A 22411-nucleotide genomic window follows, 5' to 3' on the forward strand; every position below is an offset into this window, starting at 1 on the left:
TGATATTATCCTTGCCTGTTGCCTTTTGCACAATGTTGCACTCAGGCACAATGTACAATCAGACCTAGCTGAGCCTTTGGTAGACGAGCATCCCACCCATGTAGCTGCTGAAAATGAACAAACAGCCAGTGGTGGCCAGACACGCCAGAATCTCATCAATTCATTTTTTTCTTGTAAGTAAAAACATATATGTTCCTAGTACTACTTTTATAGTTTAATTATGTTATATTAACAATAATGTTTCTTTATATAACCTTCTGTTAGGACACAGATGAATATGGGTTGCACACCTTTCTTTTCTCTGCTGTGTGCACAAAGGGATGTGGCACCGGTATGTTATTGTTGCACAGGTTATATAATCCCTCTTCAATTGTACATTAGTTGTGTGTATGTGAATACAACTGGGGTAACAAAGCAGTAATATTTTAGCATTGTGTTGTTCCTTATGCAAACACCATACACATAGTATGGCCATAGTCATTCATTCTTCTAGTATGCTTACCTACAATGTTATTGGTGCACTGTAACATGTACATCCATATGATGTGTACACCAGGCTGCTTTACATTTTGAATGTCATTAAATATACATGGTGTTGCACATTTAACACCAAATACACACTTTGCTGTGTTGCTTACGGTACTGAAGATGGCATGTCAATGTTTGCAATTTATATATTGTTCCATTGCATTATAGGTATATCTCCAGTATGACTGATCATGGTATGTATATTTGCTGACATCTGTCATAAGATGTGCCTACCTCAATCTTCCTATAATTATTTGAAGTAAAAACCCAACATATTGGTTTAAAGAAAAATGTAACATACATGTACTTTCTGTATCATGTACATGCATTTAGCTACTATTGAGGTTTCATGTGCATTGTATTAGAAAATGATTACTCCCATTTCATCACATTTTATGTATGTTTCCTTATAAATTCCATTAATGTAATATAGAGGTGTTTGGAGAAAAGGGGATAACTGTACTTATTTGTTTACTTACGGGAGCTCATTCATCACGGATGCAATTGACTGATCATAACACTCCATGCATGAATGCCTGTAATCACAACAATGCATAGTACATCTTATATTTAGCAATGTAGGTGTTTATTAATGCTAGGAATTAATAGTCGTGCTAAGTGAAGGTGAAAAAACGGCGCTAACTCTATTAGTGTTTCACTAAAAACTATACAGTGAGTGGTTTTAGCAAAATCTAATTGATTATACAATAATAAAGACGTGCTCAAATAACGTGCAAATGATATATAAAAGGTTCAAACCCCCTGCTCAAACCCAGCTGGTAGGGACTGGTTTCGCTAGTCCCGCAAATCGTCACTTTCGTTGTATTCCAGGGGGAGCATGGAGGGAAATAGAACAAAAAAGACAAAAAACAATCTAAGTGTAGACAGTTTTTGAATTGTGTAATATTAAGTGTCTTGTCTTGGCTCGTATGTTGTGCCTACTTACAAGATGTAAGTTGTAATCAAGCGGTTTAGACACACAATGGTCTCTGCTGAGGTACTTGTTCTCCACTCTGTGAAGCGGTCTCCAGTTGTCAGCTCAGCAACCAAGTGTATGTGAAGAAAAATGATACCATAGTGCAGACCAATATAATGATAAAACTAAACTTTATAAATTTAAAAATGAACACTTACAATAAAAATGAATATATTAAGCATTGTTCACAATCTATGTGATCAGGGAGAGAAGAGTGTGTTATACTTCAGGCTCACCCGCCTCTTCCGATGGGACTTGTTGTATTCAGCCTCTCTCTGCGACGCTGTGTCTCCGGTGGTGGACTGTGTGACCCAGGCTGTATCTTCCCGTGGGCTGTTGGACTCCCCTTCAGCTGTTGTACATCAGTACTGTGCTTGGAGCTGCCTTTCGGGTGGATGATCTCGCCTCTCTCACCGCCGGTGCGTCACTTCCGCTTTGTCCCGTCACGTCACTTCCGGGCGCGGCTGGTTGAATTTCTGAATGGCGATCACGCCTCTCTCCTCTCCCCTCTCAGGACGGCTCCCACTCTACGCGTTTCGCCAGAAAAGGGTGTGTGGCTTCCTCAGGAGTGTACCGCCCCTTGCACTCGGGTGTCTTTTATATCCTCCCCAATTGGTATTTGATTGTAAATACTTGTACAAATCACTTTAAAACACATGGTCTGCACTGGTTGTCATCTCTGCTTCTATACATATGGTGGAGCACTTTTTTTGAGAAGAAAATTCTCTGACTGGTTTTGCAATTTAACCTCTTCCTTTCTCTATGGAGATGTGGAAAATATTCTAATATTCTTATATTAAAAGGATGATCTCTGTATACAGAAGGAGATCATGGGGACTTTGGTTATGTCCTTAATATAGGACTCGTTTGGTAGAAGGAATATGTTATTTAATAGGTCAATATTTGATAGGATCTAGATTGATCCTGTTTTTCTCGCAGGGAATAGATTACAACATGAATATTGAATTGCAAAGAGCAATGAGGAGTCAAGGGAAAAAAAAGGGGAAAATATGGGGGAAGGGAAAAAAATTTCTTTTTGATGAATTCTAAGGGCCTCAGAGGAGTAACAATCAAATATGAAATATTTCTTACTACAAAAAGTAGAAATGTATAAAAAATGGGAGCTCCATCATATATATGAATACATATACTCTCATTACATGTTATACATAGGTTTTCAAGAGGGGTTGATGGTATAATCAATATACAAATTCACATAATTGAATAAATGGGAAATACATGACCTTTTTGATAATAATGTTCACAGTGCAAATATTAAAGTCATTAAATCGATAAGACTTATAAGACCTTATATTCTACAGCACTTCTTCAATATATATATATACAGAGTCTTTATATAGATGTTGAAAAAACTTTTTATATTCTTTGTATATCTGGGGGAACTATGCTGGAGTGACAACAGTGACATAAACATTTTCTATTTGAATAACAGATGTTCATTGCGTGCTGTGGGAGATGAAAAAAAGGAAAGAGACAACAGAGAATGGAGAAAGCAAAAAAACGGTTAGTTTTATCCATTAATTTTTAATCTTAATGAACTACAAAAATGGTGCCAGCTCTATTTCCATGTTCAGGCCCCTGGGGGAGAGGGTCCGCAATCTGTGAATCCAAAAAGTCTCTCTCTTAACGAGTTCCAGATTGCGATCTCCCCCCCGCCAGTGGCCCGCAACATGTTCTATAGGCATGTATTTCAGACCCGTGGTGTCCCCCTGGTGCTTTTCCATGAAGTGTTTGGAAAGACTGTGTGTTAGGAGAGATCTTTTAATGCTGCTCAGATGTTCTATGATTCTAGTTCGTATTTGTCTCTCAGTCTTCCCCACATACTGCAGTTTGCATGACATACATGCCTATAGAACATGTTGCGGGCCACTGGCGGGGGGGAGATCGCAATCTGGAACTCGTTAAGAGAGAGACTTTTTGGATTCACAGATTGCGGACCCTCTCCCCCAGGGGCCTGAACATGGAAATAGAGCTGGCACCATTTTTGTAGTTCATTAAGATTAAAAATTAATGGATAAAACTAACCGTTTTTTTGCTTTCTCCATTCTCTGTTGTCTCTTTCCTTTTTTTCATCTCCCACAGCACGCAATGAACATCTGTTATTCAAATAGAAAATGTTTATGTCACTGTTGTCACTCCAGCATAGTTCCCCCAGATATACAAAGAATATAAAAAGTTTTTTCAACATCTATATAAAGACTCTGTATATATATATATTGAAGAAGTGCTGTAGAATATAAGGTCTTATAAGTCTTATCGATTTAATGACTTTAATATTTGCACTGTGAACATTATTATCAAAAAGGTCATGTATTTCCCATTTATTCAATTATGTGAATTTGTATATTGATTATACCATCAACCCCTCTTGAAAACCTATGTATAACATGTAATGAAAGTATATGTATTCATATATATGATGGAGCTCCCATTTTTTATACATTTCTACTTTTTGTAGTAAGAAATATTTCATATTTGATTGTTACTCCTCTGAGGCCCTTAGAATTCATCAAAAAGAATTTTTTTTCCCTTCCCCCATATTTCCCCCTTTTTTTCCCCTTGACTCCTCATTGCTCTTTGCAATTCAATATTCATGTTGTAATCTATTCCCTGCGAGAAAAACAGGATCAATCTAGATCCTATCAAATATTGACCTATTAAATAACATATTCCTTCTACCAAACGAGTCCTATATTAAGGACATAACCAAAGTCCCCTTGATCTCCTTCTGTATACAGAGATCATCCTTTTAATATAAGAATATTAGAATATTTTCCACATCTCCATAGAGAAAGGAAGAGGTTAAATTGCAAAACCAGTCAGAGAATTTTCTTCTCAAAAAAAGTGCTCCACCATATGTATAGAAGCAGAGATGACAACCAGTGCAGACCATGTGTTTTAAAGTGATTTGTACAAGTGTTTACAATCAAATACCAATTGGGGAGGATATAAAAGACACCCGAGTGCAAGGGGCGGTACACTCCTGAGGAAGCCACACACCCTTTTCTGGCGAAACGCGTAGAGTGGGAGCCGTCCTGAGAGGGGAGAGGAGAGAGGCGTGATCGCCATTCAGAAATTCAACCAGCCGCGCCCGGAAGTGACGTGACGGGACAAAGCGGAAGTGACGCACCGGCGGTGAGAGAGGCGAGATCATCCACCCGAAAGGCAGCTCCAAGCACAGTACTGATGTACAACAGCTGAAGGGGAGTCCAACAGCCCACGGGAAGATACAGCCTGGGTCACACAGTCCACTACCGGAGACACAGCGTCGCAGAGAGAGGCTGAATACAACAAGTCCCATCGGAAGAGGCGGGTGAGCCTGAAGTATAACACACTCTTCTCTCCTGATCACATAGATTGTGAACAATGCTTAATATATTCATTTTTATTGTAAGTGTTCATTTTTAAATTTATAAAGTTTAGTTTTATCATTATATTGGTCTGCACTATGGTATCATTTTTCTTCACATACACTTGGTTGCTGAGCTGACAACTGGAGACCGCTTCACAGAGTGGAGAACAAGTACCTCAGCAGAGACCATTGTGTGTCTAAACCGCTTGATTACAACTTACATCTTGTAAGTAGGCACAACATACGAGCCAAGACAAGACACTTAATATTACACAATTCAAAAACTGTCTACACTTAGATTGTTTTTTGTCTTTTTTGTTCTATTTCCCTCCATGCTCCCCCTGGAATACAACGAAAGGAATTAATAGTCAACATTAATTAAAATTTGTGACATGTGTATGTATAAGTCACACGTGTGTGGATGTGACCTACATGTAACAAGTATCAAACTGTTAACAGAAACCACAATTTTGTCGCAAATGTTACTGTAATTTTGCATTTCTAATTTCCCACTATGACAATGTTGGTAATATATTTGGAATGTCATTCACGTCACTTCATCATTATCATGATGATAATTATCAAGTATTCTCAAAATTTAAACGTCAATCACGTGCACATTAGCATAGGCACACTTTTTAAGACAACTGTTTGTGTCTGTATCAATTTGTGTAGGATCCATGTATAACATCGACAAATGATAACAGCAGGTTTATTATGGTAGCTTATATCATCATATTGACTGTACTATTTATTTTTAGAACGTTTAATAAACACAGTAAACTATAGTTAGTTAGGTAAATGAAATATACACAGAAACGTACTTCATTACATGATGTTGATGTAATATTCAGAACATCATGCATTGTAGGGGACCACAACATCTAGGCAATAACATTATTTGCTACAGTCCCAAACCATTTTAGCAACATACCCATGTAACAAGAGAGTTTTAACAAGAAATGGCTAGTTGGTTGTAAGTGTCCTTTACATTGGGAGAAGGAGTGGCTCAGTGAGTAAAGACACACACTGGCACTGAGAGTTTGAAGCAGGGGAGTCTGGTTCAAATCCCGGTGTCGGCTCCTTGTGACCTTGGCCAAGTCACTTTATCTCCCTGTGCCTCAGGCGGCAAAAAATAAATTGTATGCTCCACGGGCAAGGGACCTCAGCCTGAAAAATGTGTCTGTAAAGCACTGCGTACAACTAGCAGCGCTATACATGAACATGCTATTATTATTATTATTGTTACATAGTTTCGACAGGCATACGTTCCATTACACAATAGAATACACAAATGTGTTAGCAGAGTGGGAATGGTTGTTATATATAAAACACACCATGCCATAAAATGTTAGTAGTAATTGAACAACACTCAATAAAAATTCATGAGGCACTCTTTTGCAACATCATTATGTTAATTAAGTGCTTATGCAATATAGGCATAAGGGTATCACATTTTTAATTGTTTGTTAATAAGCGCTGCAAGCAATATAAAATTAGTTCCATATGTAGTATCGTAGTCGGTGGCTCCTCCTCACAATCATCTCATATAAAGGTAGACTCTTCTGAAATCATACATTGATCCGATTGTATCTTCCCCGACATCTCTGAAATACAGCAAACACATGATGGTCAAAGATGGCACCTTACTATATATGTATCCGTGACAACGCGTTACACAGCTCTATATGATTGTGTAGATACACACGTCAGTCACTTATATGTTAGAACTACAAGTGTACATCATTATGTAATCTGTCATTAAATTAGTAGCAGGCATAACTATGTATATGAAGTGAACATTGCCTGTATACTGAAAAATGTGCGCGCACATCTTAGTGTGCGCACGCACTTCACGCTTGGGTCGACTAACTGTTAGCGCATGCGCAAAACAATGCGTACGTTGTGCGTTCAATACATGGTGAAAATACCATTAACCATAAAATATTTATTTCAAATACTATGAAGGCGAAACTACATTCGTTCTAAACGAGTACATCTGTATTCTTTTTAAACAGACGTGTGTGGACAGAAAGCACGGCCGATAACACAATGCGCAAATGCAATACGTGTGACGTCATGTTAAAGCAGCGTGAAGCGCACGCAAACACTCCTCCCACTCAATTAACATTCGGCTAACGCCCAGTGTACGCCCACAAACACTGAGCCGCACGCATGACACACTGCAGTTACCGTAACTATAACAAAACAACACAGCCAATAGGCTTTGACGCGCGCACGTCGCTTGGGGGCGGGACTTACAGCCGTAATCCTTTTTAAGGACGCCTTGGCACATGACAAGGGTCCCACGTCATACGTGGTGGACCCGGTTTGTATTTTGTAGATGTTGCATGATAACAAAACAGGTATGTGTTAGAGTTATGGTAACATGTTGCTAATAAGTTTAAATGGATAGGAAAGTACGTATATTTATTCCGTCAGCAATGTGTACTATTCTTTCAGGTTCTACTATATTGTAATAGGAAACAATTTGTTTGTGATCGCTACATGTTATGCAGTCTGCAATGTTATGGTGTATCCACGCATTTAAAGTGAAAATGGTGGTTAGGAAAAAAAAAAAAAAATTAAACGCTGAGTCAACGCATAACGATTGTTATATTTACCATTCTTGTAGAATTAACACTTCGTCTGGCTGCAACTGGTCGCTCCAGAAAAGCAAGGCATTTGCATCCACGCTTGACCCAAACGCTGAATCCTGTATGACACACATCTCCTCCATGAAGCGCTCATAGGAATCGCCACAGCTTTCTTCAAACAATTGGTCCGGAGGTAGGTTCATTTCTTCGGGTACCCATTCCAATGCATTTTCAGCTGAAAGGCTTGGTACATAATCATAGTAGTTATGTTCTTGTACAATGTGGGTTTCAGGAATGGAGGGTGCAGATATTGCAGCAGGTATCGATTCACACGGAACAGTAGTAGCGGATCCATTGCTATTGGCATTAGGAATAAATATGCCATTTAGCACAATATGTGTGCCCTCTTCCACGGTGAAATGTTTTTCCTTAGCAATCTTCCAAAAACCATACCTGTCTTGTAGCTTATCCTGCACATGTTCAAAACAGTCATTAGTTGATAAAGTGAATCTTACTGAGGATTTAAAATTTCGCGCATGCCCAGGTTCTTGGTAATAAGGATACTTGGCTCTAATCAAATCATAGATTTGGCCCGTGTTGGCTTTGTGTCCCGACGCGGACAAAATCGCTTCTGCTATCATGAATTTGTATCCTCTGTGCGGATGCATATTTTTTAATAATTCATCAGCCATTGCAGATTAACAGAAAAGATGTCTGCAGTTCTCTGTTCTTTGCTCATAAGAATGAAACTGCTCATTTGCTAACTATTTGCTGTCTTTCCTTTTCAAGGTCATAAAAAGTATCAACTTGTACTCCTTGTTTGAAGCACCAATTGGATGTGTAGAAATAATTGGTTTCACGTTTGTGGTTTGTGATAGCCGTTTGTGTGACCAACATGTATCAATTTTTATCTACTTTCTCACAACATTGCTAGACTTTTAATTAAGAAACATTGTGGGTTGAGGAAAAATAACATTGACCACTGTCTGAAAATAGTGCTTACACAGCCATATAATGAAATACACACACACCTGCAAAAGTAAATGTTTTTTTTCCTCATAAATTTCTGTGTGTATTTGAAAGTCTGGTCAACTCCCTGTCTGCATCAGTTTAACTACGTGTCTATATGTATATATATATATATCTCTCATAAATATATATATATATTTATATAATGTGTATATGTATATTGTAGTGTATATATATATATATATATATATATATATATATATATATATATATATATATATATATATATTACAATATGTCTGTAAAACCAAACTTTACATGTCTGTGTGTGTATATTACAACTTTTAAGGGCTTATATGTAAAGAGGGATTTTTATATTGGTGTGATTTATTTAAAGGTTAACATAAGAGGCTTAAACTTTTATGGCCTATTGCATTGACCTGTCTGGTAAATGTGATTTACCATCAAAAAATGCTTCTTTTTAATTTAGAAGGGCTGTAGTGTTAAAACCAATAATATATATATATATATATATATATATATATATATATATATATAATACAGGAGTACACACAACATATTGATGCCAGTAAGTAGGCCTTGTATGAAACCTATTTAAATGGTGATAAACATGAGTGAATTAAGTAATAAACATTTGTTTTAGGCCAATACTGTTATAGGCTCACAGGTAGTATAGTTCACAAACATTAGGCCTGTATTATTAAAATACTGTGTTTTCACAAGGAAGCATGAAGTGTATGTTTTTTGTAAATACATCTATACCAGTTTAGATAGTACTATATATACATACACACACACACACACACACACACACACACACACACACACACACACACACACACACACACACACACACACACACACACACACACACACACACACACACACACACACACACACACACACACACACACACACACACACACACACTGTGTGTGTGTGTGTGTGTGTGCATATATCCATACATACTACATATATATTACTGTAGTATACATTCAGAGATGTTCTTGAAACAAGAACACATAAATGATTAAAGGACAACATTACAATGGCCAAGCAAGGCAAAGGTAAGTAATATTTAACACATAATCCTGCTGTACACGGACAAGAAAGATGTTTGCAGTTAAATAGATGTGTGTTTTTAATTGCATGTGAATAATATGCACATGCAATGAATACATCAAGTAACACACCCAAATACAATGTTTTGCAGGTAAGTCAATGGCAGATTCTCTAAACATAGCAACTGACTCCTGGTGGACCATTACTGAACAGACGATTAATACATCAATATTAATAACACTATTCATTAATTAGGACTGTTAACATTTCCAAAACTTCACGTGTACAAGAACATACTTGAAAGTTTGGAAACAACACAGTCTTCAGCATATATACAATATTAATTAGATAATCTGAAGTCAACAAAACAAGGCCAAAGACATATTTAGTGAATTATAACATTTATTTTTTTTTGTTCCTTTTGAGAGCGAGTAATAGGCCTGCTTGTTGTCTCTTGGATTTTCCTTTTTCGTTTTGCAACAACTTTAGCCACAACAGAGCCACTTTGAGTGGCCTCTGGCACTTCACGGGCAGGGCTTGTGGCCAGTGACTCACCTACAGGGCTTTTGGGCAGTGACTCACCTACAGGGCTTTTGGGCAGTGACTCACCTACAGGGCTTTTGGGCAGTGACTGTTCACCGACAGGGCTTTTGGCCAGTGACTCACCGACAGGGCTTGTGCCCACTGACACATGTGAGCAAGTTGGTAGACACTGCACAAGTGATGGTTGGTCTGTTTCATGTGTGTCTTTTTTTGTTTGTGTCCAAAAACTGGTCAGTAGTAACTGCTTGTGCTGTTTTGTTTTTGTCGCCTCCTTTGTAGGTGTCAGCTCCTGATTTTGTACAGATGGCAGCGGTAGGATGTCGTCAGGAACCTGCACAGCAATGTCTGCTACTTGACCGGTAACATTCGGACCTGGGGAATGAAGATCAGATGCATGTGGTGAAAAATTACCAGCATGTAAAGATCCTGCCTGTGAGGTGTTGAAGTTGAAATGTGGTACAGTAGTCATTCTCAAGTAATTTGCTTGAGTTTGCTGAACAACTAATGCTTCGAATGAGGTGTTGATTTTTTGCAACTGTTTAGGCACTTCAATGAAGACTCTGTGGAGATGTGCCAATTGTGAAACTGTTTCTTCCTGCAGTGCAATCATCCTTTCCAGCACTGTCATCAGATCAGAATGGCGACGATTTTCTGCTTCCACAATTTTTCCCTCAGAAGCTACTATTGCATCGTATGTGTTAGTTGATGGACGATTTGGCGGTATAACTGTTTCAATTTGAACCTCTTCATGCTCACTTAATTGTATTTCTGTGTCTATGGCGGCATCATCATCATCATCTTCATCATCATGTTCTAAAAATAAATGTACACATTATTAAATGGCATGTTAATCTCTGCTGTTTTACTATGTCATTATACTGTGTCATAAGTAACACCTAACATGTTTCCATACGTTTCATAACCTCACATTAAAATCTACCTTGACTTACGAATAATGTTTGGACTCAGTATGAAATATGAATGAATGAACACTTGCTCTAAACTCACAACTCCTACATGATAGTTAACATCACTAACACAATACATGTTGCCTTACACTTCATTTTCACTGACACTAAGTAATCCTATTTAAAGAACATGTGCAAAACAAATAATGAACATGACAACATAACATATAGAAGTGCACATATTATATGGCCACCAACTCATACACTCACCTTCTAGGTGTGTTGAGCTGCATGACCCAGGTGAAGACACTTGTTCCGTCTCAGGTGACACATGTCCTCCAGGGGCAACTATATATAACAATAACATTAGTTGTACATTTACATGTGTAAATATTGAACAAACAGTTATTGTATGTTCTGTATTTATGAGTACCTAACAGCATCAGTTCCTTAACCGAAAATGTGTGTGTGCAAGTGAACATAAATAGTTGTAATAACAATGTACATGCCTGTGTACTTAGAACTTTTGAGTTCCCTAACATACAACATACTATGTTTCTGCAGTAATGCGTGAGGATAAATTGATTAAATTTGTACATAAAAATCATATGTTGTGTAGTCATATCAGTATCATAATGTACATAACTATCATGAGATGAACATTCACAATGGTTATCATGAAGGTGGTCATATTGCAAAAAGTTTTGTTTTTGGTACAGGATATGTGTGGTACATTAATAGAAGATGTGGCACACCTGAATGTGGCTGTCACTCAACAAGACAACACATGCAGTGTGTGATAATGTGTCGTTGATAGTAGTTCAACTATAGATATGAGTGAACTAATGTGTGACGTACGGTTTGATAACTAATGACTTGTTGGGGCATTTAGTAGCTAGAGTTAAGCTTTCAAATGAGTGTGATTAACTTCAGTTGTGCTAGTCAGGTTGACATCTTCCTCTTATGGAAAGGCCCCACCCCCCTTCTGAAACAATTTATTGATGTCCTTAATACCAATGATCATAATCTAAGACTCACCTCTGACATAGATGATACTACTCTGAACTTCCTTGACTTAACCATCAGCAAACAGAACGACGGCAAGTTAGTAACAACTATCTACAGGAAAGAAACAGCGACTAATAGTCTCCTGAGGGCTGATAGCCATCACCCCAAACACATTATTCAGAACATCCCCACGGGACAATTCCTAAGGTTACGCAGGAATTGCTCAACCTTAGATGAATTCAGGAGACAAGCTGATGATATGACTGCTAGATTCACCACCCGTGGTTACTCCAAAAACAACGTCCGCAGGGCAAAAAAGAGGGCCAATAACACACCTCGAGCCCAGCTTCTAGTTGACAGGCAGCGCCTTCAAACACAACCAAACAAAACAATACGATATATTGGGACATATAACAACCGGTGGCAGGATCTGAGAAAGATCTTTACCAAACATTGGCATATCCTTATTAATGATGCGGATTTGAAACAAGTACTTAGAGACACACCAACAATGACCTGCAGAAGAGCGAGAAACCTCAAGGACAGATTAGTGCACAGTCACTACAGAGAAACTAAACCTAGAACATGGCTAGGAGACAGGATACCCACAGGGTCGTACCCGTGTGGCCGGTGCAAGGCCTGCCCATATATGAAGGTAACCAAAACCATTCCACAACCACTAAGCAGTGCCTACATCATCAAGAACCATATTAACTGTCTGTCTGAAGGGGTTATATACCTCATTACGTGTAGATGTGGCGCACGCTACGTAGGAAAGACACATCGGGCCCTAAAAGTAAGGGTCCTAGAACATCTGGGGTCTATAAGGAATAAAAAAGACACCCCCGTCGCCCGTCACGTACTAGGTGAGCATAACAGTGACCCCAAATTCCTCACCTTCTGCGGGATTGAACACCTACCCTGGGGTCCCCGAAAGGGTAACTGGGATAGACGTCTGATGCAGCGTGAGTGTCAATGGATATTCACGCTGCAGACTCTGCAACCAGGAGGCCTCAATGAGGGGTATATTTACTCGGCATTTTTATAAGGTTACATTTCCATCTGCCCCATGAATAGGTCAGAACATCTGAGGATGACACTATTTAGGCTAACAAGGATGATTTGCAGGATGGCAATTGCAGGGGTCCTTACCCCTAGCATGACCGTATTGACATATAGCGGTCTCCCCCAAATAAGTACACTCTTACTCTACAGAGACAGTTTAATCCTCATATCAGGATGTCAACATCACCACTATAGATTATGGGGTGAGTGTGAGATAACCAAACCACCTACCTCAGTAGACACGGCTGGAGCTTTAGTTAAATAGAGTCTTAAGCTCAAGAACGTCCATATTGACTCTATAGGTGGACATTAGTCAGGGTATCATTCCTACACTACTGATATCACGTTGTCCACAATACCATTATAAATTATGGGGTGAATATGTGATAACTTAACCACCTAGCCCAGTAGACACGGATGGAGTTTTAGTTAAATAGAGTCTTAAGCTCAAGACGTCCATATTGACTCTATAGGTGGACATTAGTCAGGGTATCATTTCTACACTACTGACACACCAAAAGAGATCCAAATATTAATAACCCCATAATTTATACTTATTTGGGACTGCTATGACAAATGGTCAAAATTAAAATACACATATACTTACCACTTATGGAGGTTCATAGCATGCTAAATGTATAATCATCCTTGAGAGTCTGCCATTTTCCAGACCTTTCGATTTCAATATATATATGTGTTCACTACAGAAATCACACAACACATGCCAGACTGACTATGTGAAACCACTCCTGCAGTATATGAGAACACATAGCATCTCATTTTCTACTCAGACAAGTTGCCAAGGCAACATGAGTACACGTTAGGTGGACAACCATCATTACACTCCATCATGGAGATCAGATACACCTGTCCCCCTAGTTATACACTCACTGGATTGGACGAGAGACGACACACGCCTCCGACCTTCCAGTACATAAAGCAGGGAGGAGATTAGAATAGTCACTCCCATTGCCCTGACGAAGCGCCCACGAGCGTGAAACGTACGTCGGTACGTGATGACGCACTTCCGGTGACGTCATCCGAGAGCACAGAGAGATCGAGAGCGAGCACACAGCTCTGAGAGACTATCAGGTTGTATACTGACAAGAAGAAGCCTAATACTGTGGTAGACCATTTGCGCATTGGTATTGATAGCCACAAAAGGCTGCACCTACCCCCAGGCACAGCGATGCACTTGTTTAAAGTAGTGGCGGCGCCATGTCAATGATAGTGACGCCCTGACTGGTAACTTTAAACTGGACGGCGCGCCTTAAGTTAGCCTACTTGCAATAACATACTACTACTATTACGGTACCCCATATACCTGATACATGATTACAAAGTGTCAGAACTGGGGGTGCATATACTTTGTTATTTGCATATTATATAGGGTGACGCCATACAAGTACTAAATAGCCCCATAGGGGATAACCAATACAGCAGCAATCTCTACCCTTGTGGACTTCCATTTACAGTATATAGGGTACTCGCAGAACTGTTAGCATACAGTGAATTGTTGTAGAGAGCTCAAGAAGGAGCATATATTATGTGTACATTGCCCTGAATTCAATTGGAGTTTCTCATTGTCCAGATGAGTTTATAAGCACTCACTGACGACTCATCCTTCTCTCTGTGCCCCCCTGGAGCCACATAGTGGCGTTTTAATAATTAAGATTTCTTGTATATATGTTAAATAAATGTGATTTTAATATTGTTTATGTATGGCTATGGAGGTTACTCCAAGGATTGAATCTTTCCCAGCCTAGCATTTCTGGTTTAGCGAGTGCAAATAGGAATCTTTTAGGCCACTGCTGTGACCTTTCACCGTTTTCTGTGCTAGTCAGGTTGTAAGAACGGTATTCCCTTCCCCAAAAACCCTAATCAGCCAGACCTTTCAATTACTTCAAACAGGTGAAAATGGTGTGAACTAAGTTGACCCTAAGATGACCCTGTAATTTGTGTGTGTGCTGAACCCCACCCCCTCTGTTGACGTGTATTCTGTGATGAGATATTCATTGCAGCTGCTTTAACACAATGGTAGAGGAGCTAAATAGTCGTCTGCAGTGTTTAAGTTATGAACACAATGACATAACATATGCTACGTGTGCCTCATTATGCTGTCTGTATATGACATAAAGCAAAAATGGACCTTTTCATAAACAACTATAGATGTGTTAGTGCAAGTGATGTTTGTAGGCCGTTGCATGCAATATATTTGATGCATGCTTAGAATAGGCAGTAATGTCGTGTTTGTAGGAGTAAAATAAATAAAATACACAATAATATTATACATATTTATGTTCTGTACCTGTAGCTAGTAATAATTTCTCATTAGCATGTGTTACACATGTGTACTACCCTGTTGTTCCCCATCTTCGCCCACCATCAATTGCTTCCACTGCAGCAATGCATTTTGGGAATTCACATGTAAATGACCACGCAATGGCACGTGCTATATTAGTTACTGCTTTTAGTAGGACTACAACATATATGTCTATTTTGAGATATATATATATACAGAATCAGACATATACATATATAGATGCAGGTATGCTTATATTGTGAAGACAGTATAAAAAGCAGCGGAAATATGCAAAATAACTGTAAGCAACGACACGCCTAGTACAGTAATATTTCTCACCTGGTGGAAATTGTGAGGGATAAATTCCAATATCACGGTCACCGGCCAAGCCCTCCACGACGACGGGAAGTAATTTTGCCCGAAGCAGCTCCTCCAATGGAGTTAATATCAGACGTTGTGGTGTCGGCCCACCTCCAGTGCCAGTAGCATGCACGCGATGGTCTTGTATTTTCTGTTTTAATTTTGACCGAATATCGTCAAATCTCTTGCGACAATTATCCTTGACCCTGACACTATTCCCACACGCATTGACACCAATGACTATTGTGTCCCACATTTCTTTTTTGCTTAATGAACTTGTCCGCCCTTGAAAAACATAGAAAATATATGAGGTTAATTAATAATAATACAAGCACCAGTTTCCTACACTGCTAGCTGTTCCAAGAGAAAGCAAACATGCTGTTTTAGGTGTAATATGTGCAGCACATGAGCATTCACTACTAAACCTATACATGTAAGCAAGGTTGCATTAATATTGTATGCAGTTATCGCAAATTGAACGCCTGAGTTTTGTTGTCCTTGTAACGCATGATAAAAAGCTGTGTTTCCACACTAATTAACATAGAAAGATATTCTGTACCCATATTTGCATATGAACAAAACTCAGATGACCTAGGATCACATGTATTTGAAGAATAAATGGAAAGGTACACTTACCTACTAAATGTCCATAGATACTGTCATAGTGCTCCAGAATCCCAGTGACAAGAGGTCTATTTTCCTGGTCATTGAAGCGAGGATTACGTGGCTTCTTCACACGTTTCTTCCGAGCAGGTTTAGGCTCAGAGCTTGGCTGGTGCTGACTGGACTCTCCTTCTTCCAATGGAAGAGACTCCAAAAGCTGCCCACCAGCAAGCATGCCACCACCAGACACCCCATCAGCAACTGCGCCACCAGCAGCACTCCCACTCCCAGCACCAGCACTCCCACTCCCAGCAACAGCACTCACACTCCTAGCACCAGCACTCCCACTCCCAGAAACAGCACTCCCACTCCCAGCAACAGCACTCACACTCCCACCAACACCACTCGCAGCAACAGCACTCCCACTCCCAGCAACAGCACTCGCACTCCCAGCAACACCACTCGCAGCAACAGCACTCACACTCCCAGCAACAGCACTCGCACTCCTAGCAACATCACTCCCCTGAACAGTACGTTCACTCCGACGCGTACTCGCACGAGTAGCACTCCCACTCCCACCAGCATCACTCTTCCCACGCTTTGCGGGCATACTTACAGCACTCACAAAAAACAGACAACAAATGTACAGCCAATCACACGAAACACTTCCACATATAAAACAAGACAAAGATGTAAACAAAACAACAAAGGACAAAGCTCTCACAATACACAACAAGTCTCTCAGTCAATATGCAAATATTAAATCACCCAGCTCTGTGCGTCTCTCTCTCTCTCACTCCCAACAACACAGAGAATGATTACCAGTACACGTTGCCTTTAAATATGGCGCGCTATCCAATACATGCTTGGTTCGCCTGATTCAGCAAGATTTGTGATTGGGCAACCTAACAGCACCCCGCCACGCACGCCGATACACCTGTGTGTGATCGGCAAATCATCGTGAGAGTGGGCGGATTTGTTTTCGGCTTGATTTTGAATGTATTCGGCACTTACTGCATACGGAGAGGGAAAATCGCCAATAACATGACTAATCGGTAAGCTTGCCGATTTCACATATTCGTCGCTTACTGCATGAGGCCCTATATGTCTTCTAATTTTGATTGACTGATTGAGTGTGAGCGACACCATTTTGTTGTGTAATATATATATATATATATTTAAAATCAGAGACAGAACATGAAACACAGACAAAGCTCAGTGCACATCTAGTCAAACTATTACACGGTACAGTGCCTAAATATATATGTATAGATATCTATTAAATAAAATGGTCTTTTAGTTTAACATTTTGGTCAAAGTGTTGTAAGCCCCTGAGCCACTACACAGCAGACCACATCGCAAGGGTCCCTAACACTAATATAAATTCTTAATAACCTGTGTATTTCCAGGAAGAATGATTTATAATAAATCTGTCAAAATTAGTTGCATAGTTCTGATTGAAGCTTTTATTAACCTGTACATCACCAGGAAAAGCACTCTGTCTTAGATTTGTCACAATCATACTGCAAGCAAGCAAGTTCCCCAGAGAGTGGGAGATGCTATGGAGTGAGCTTTTAACCATTTAAATGTGGGAGGGGGTGAGCTTCAATAAGATAGGAAGCACCACTTTCCAATCAGCTAAGACCAGCTGAACAAGAATTGTAAAACATACAGGTCACCTGCAAGCTCATATTAAACCCCCAAATTAACCACAACGTATATATAAGCATATAAGTGTCACAGAGGAGTGCTACTGAGCATGGCAATATATATTTAAAACCAGAGATAGAACATGAAACACAGACAAAGCTCAGTGCACATCCAGTGAAACTTATACACGGTACAGTGCCTAAATATATATGTATATCTATTAAATAAAATGGGCAAACATTTTGGCCAAAGTAGCACTCCTCTGTGACACTTATATGCTTATATATATGTTGTGGTTAATTTGGGGGTTTAATATGAGCTTGCAGGTGTTCTGTATGTAATATATATATATATATATATATATATATATATATATATATATATATATATATATATATATATATATATAAAAGTAATTGTACCTGTGAAGAAGGCTGCCAGTATCCCAGTGACATCGGACACATTTTTTCATGATTTTTTATTTATTCTTGCACATTTTATTTTTTCATATATATATTTTGTATCCACACACTTGATTAAGCATCAGTCACAAATGTTCGATTTAGGTAATTCTTTGTCTCAGTCAACTCTCTTGCCTTCTCAACTGACATTGCATCCATAGGAGGAACCTCCATTGGTTAGTACACAAAATATTGCAGATGCAAACCCGGGGATACAGCATTCTCCATTTACCCACAAGTCTACTTACTTTCCATATCAATCGAAGGGTGGGTTTGTGGACACCTTTTATACCATGGTCCTGAGGGACTTTGTGTCCATGTGTCAAAATACCACTACAATTCAGAATAGGAACCTACATAAAGATGAGGCGTTAGCCTTAAAAGAATTAAGTGGGTTGAACCAATTGATTATTAGACAAGCAGATAAAGGGGGAGGGATTGTCCTTCAGGTTAGGTTGGATTATTTGATGGAAGCCAACTGCCTCCTGGGGGATAGATCCTCCTATGTCATATTAGAGCAGCATCCTATGGAGGAATATCAGAGAGTATTTAAGAGCCTACTATTTGAGGCACAATCTAGAGTTGTGATCATCAAATCCGAATTTAATTTTCTTTATAATAAATGTTCTAGAAAACCGGTATTTTACCACATCCCCAAATTGCACAAAAGTATTCAGCAGCCACCAGGGAGACCAATAGTCTCGGGAGTGGAGTCGATGACGTCTAGCATATCCCAATATGTAGAATATTTTTTACAACCATTTGTGGTGAAATTGAAATAATATTTAAGGGACACGGTGCACGTCATCGACTCCATCTTCAAGATTCCCTGGAAATCTGCATACAATTGGGTCACATGTGATGTGGCCTCTTTGTACACATGTAGAAATCATAATAAAGGTTTAGGGGCTGTTGAGTATTTTTAAAATAAATATCCAATTTTATGTACCACTCAAAAGGAATCTATTTTAACAGCAATTAGATTTATTTTGGAGCACAATTATTTTTTATTTGAAGACACATTATTTACAAGTATGTGGGATGGACATTGGCACCAGATTTGCCCCTAGCTACAGTATGCTAACCTCTACATGGGATTGAGGGAGAATCTGCATGTTTGGGGTATGGGGGTCTGGGGGCGGGTCTGGTGTTCTCTGGCCGTTTTATAGACGACTTTATATTAATTTGGGATGTTAAGAGGATTTGACCAACATTTTGAGGACTTTTGACAACAATGATATGGTCTGCGATTCACATTTGAGATTGATAGGAGAAAAGCCATATTTTTGGATTTAGAAATGACAGTGGATGTCAATGAGAGTATTATCACAAAAACGCATTTTAAGAAGGTTGCGACTAACAGTTATTTGCACAATACTAACAACAAAATAGAGAAGGTCAGGGGAGCATCATTACCTATATGAAAAAATAAATAAAAACCATAGTGCAAAAAGTAATAGTAAAATACACTTGAAATGGTAGAGCTCTCTTAAGAGCATATGACGCTAGATGGTGTAAACTTCATCCATAGACTAGCAACAAGGAGCAAAAATCAGGAGGAAAGTGCGTCCAGAACAGAGACACAGAGTCAAAAAGAAAATGCCAAACTTTTATCCGACAATGATAAAATTGGAGGCTTACGAGATATCAGATGTTAAACATTGGTGTATGGTAAAGGTGTTCGCCGAGTCGCGTTCTCGTAATCCCCGCACACTGCTGCCGCATCCACCGATCTCCGACCTCCGACCTGTACTGCTGGAGCCGATACGTCACATCCGGTTCTCTCAACTCGTATGGTAGACGCCACCGGAAATTGACAGCAGTCTCTCCCTCTGGATCTAACACTGGGGGTTATGCTCTACGTGTTTCGCCGTGCGTGATGACGGCTTCGTCAGGAGTAACTCTAATCCAAACAGGATACTTTATATACCCTTTTGACTAATAATGACCTTTCCTCCTATTGGTCAAAATGTCACATCTCTAAATAATTGGATAATAAGCCACATATGCTCTCCCGCCAATTAAAGCTGCAGTTCAGTCTATATCCTGCATGTGTGTTTTTTTTAATAAATCAGTTCTGTAGTAAGAAAAAATACTTTTAGCATTTTCGGTTTTTAAAAAAACAACTTTGAAAGACCAATTTTCTTGTATTCTATTTTAACAAGCATTTGCTTAGGCACTGCCCCTTCATGGCCTGTCACAAACCCAGGCACACCCCTTTGTCAGCACTGCCCTCCCTCTCTCTAAACGTGCACTAGCATATAGAGTACATTCAAGGAAGCTGGAGAAAAGGGATCAGCCATGCATAGCAGCTCGGATAGGCGATTTCAAACTTATTACAGTGTTTATTCCATTCATTGCACGTGTATATAATGTAAAATTGTAATAATTCCATTTATAGCAAACGTGTATATGTGAATATTATTTAGATGTATATGTATGTTACTGAAATGTGGAGTGAGTGTGTAGGTAAATACACACAATACACTTCCACTGCATATATATATATATATATATATATATATATATATATATATATATATATATATATATATATATATATATATATATATATATATAATATATATTATATATTATATATGTATGTATATGTGAAGTTATGTGAGTAAAAAAGTGACAAAAACCCTCCATAGCAAGGCAAATAGCAAATGGAAATATTACTGTATGCTCATTTGTATGTATATATATATTTATATACACACACACTTCAAATACGGATAGTGATTCACGTAAATGATATATATATTCACTTTCTGGGAGTATAAGAGTGACTGTCCTGTTGTTCCTTTTTTTGTATCCATCATTGAATGGTATGCACCCTCTCTTTACGTTTATTTTATACTAGCTGAGAGACCCGGCGTTGCCCGGGATGTAATGTTCCCGCTCCTCTCTCTCTCCTCACCCCTCCCCCTCTCTCTGTTTGTCCCCCATTCACATCAATCCAGTTCCCCCCCTCCCTCCTTTACAGCTTCATGCAGTGTGTGTGCGTCAGTCATTGTGTGTGCGTCAGTCAGTCAGTGTGTGTGCGCGCGCGTCAGTGAGTCTGACGCAGAAACACAAACACACACACAGACTGACTGACGCACACACACACACAGTCAGTGTGTGCGTGTGTGTGTGCCTCAGTCAGTCAGTGTGTGCGTGCGGCAGTCAGTCAGTCAGTCAGTCAGTGTGTGGGTGTGGGGGTGCGCGCGCGCGCGCGTCAGTAAGTGTGTGTGTGTCAGTCAGTGTGTGTGTGTGTGTCAGTCAGTGTGTGTCAGTCAGTGTGTGTGTGTGTGTGTAAGTGTGTGTGTGTGTGTGTCAGTGTGTGTGTGTGTCAGTGTGTGTGTGTGTGTGTGTGTGTCAGTGTGTGTGTGTCAGTGTCAGTGTGTGTGTGTGTGTCAGTGTCAGTGTGTGTGTGTGTCAGTGTATGTGTGTGTGTGTGTACCATTCATTGTGTGTGTGCGCGCGCGCGTCAGTCTGTGTGTGTGCGCGCGTGGGTGTGGGGGTGTGCGCGCGTGCGTCAGTCAGTGTGTGTGTGTGTGTGTGTCAGTCAGTGTGTGTGTGTGTCAGTGTGTGTGTGTGTGTGTCAGTGTGTGTGTGTGTGTGTGTTTGTTTGTGTCAGTGTGTGTGTGTGTGTGTGTCAGTGTGTGTGTGTGTGTGTGTGCAGCAGTCAGTGTGTGTGTGTGCAGCAGTCAGTGGGTGTGTGCAGCAGTCAGTGTGTGTGTGTGTGTGTGTGTGCGCGTCAGTCTGTGTATGTGTGCGTGTGGCTGTGAGGGGTTGTGTGCATGCGGCTGTGAGGGGTTGTGTGCGTGCGTCAGTATGTATGTGTGTGTGTCAGTCAGTGCGTCAATCAGTCAGTGTGTGTGTGTGTGTGTGCGTGCGTCAGTCAGTCAGTGTGTGTGTGCGTCAGTGTGTGTGCGTGCGTCAGTCAGGGTGTGTGCGTGCGTCAGTCAGGGTGTGTGCGTGCGTCAGTCAGGGTGTG

General features: G+C 39.7%; 1 protein-coding gene across 1 annotated transcript in view; it reads right to left on the reverse strand.

Moving 5' to 3' along the window:
* The window catches only part of NPSR1 (neuropeptide S receptor 1), a 376437-nt gene that overhangs the window by 93470 nt on the left and 260556 nt on the right, over positions 1–22411 (reverse strand). The gene's annotated exons all lie outside the window — the stretch shown is intronic.

The sequence above is a fragment of the Ascaphus truei genome, chromosome 2, assembly GCF_040206685.1.
Source record: "Ascaphus truei isolate aAscTru1 chromosome 2, aAscTru1.hap1, whole genome shotgun sequence".
NCBI classification, from domain to species: domain Eukaryota; kingdom Metazoa; phylum Chordata; class Amphibia; order Anura; family Ascaphidae; genus Ascaphus; species Ascaphus truei.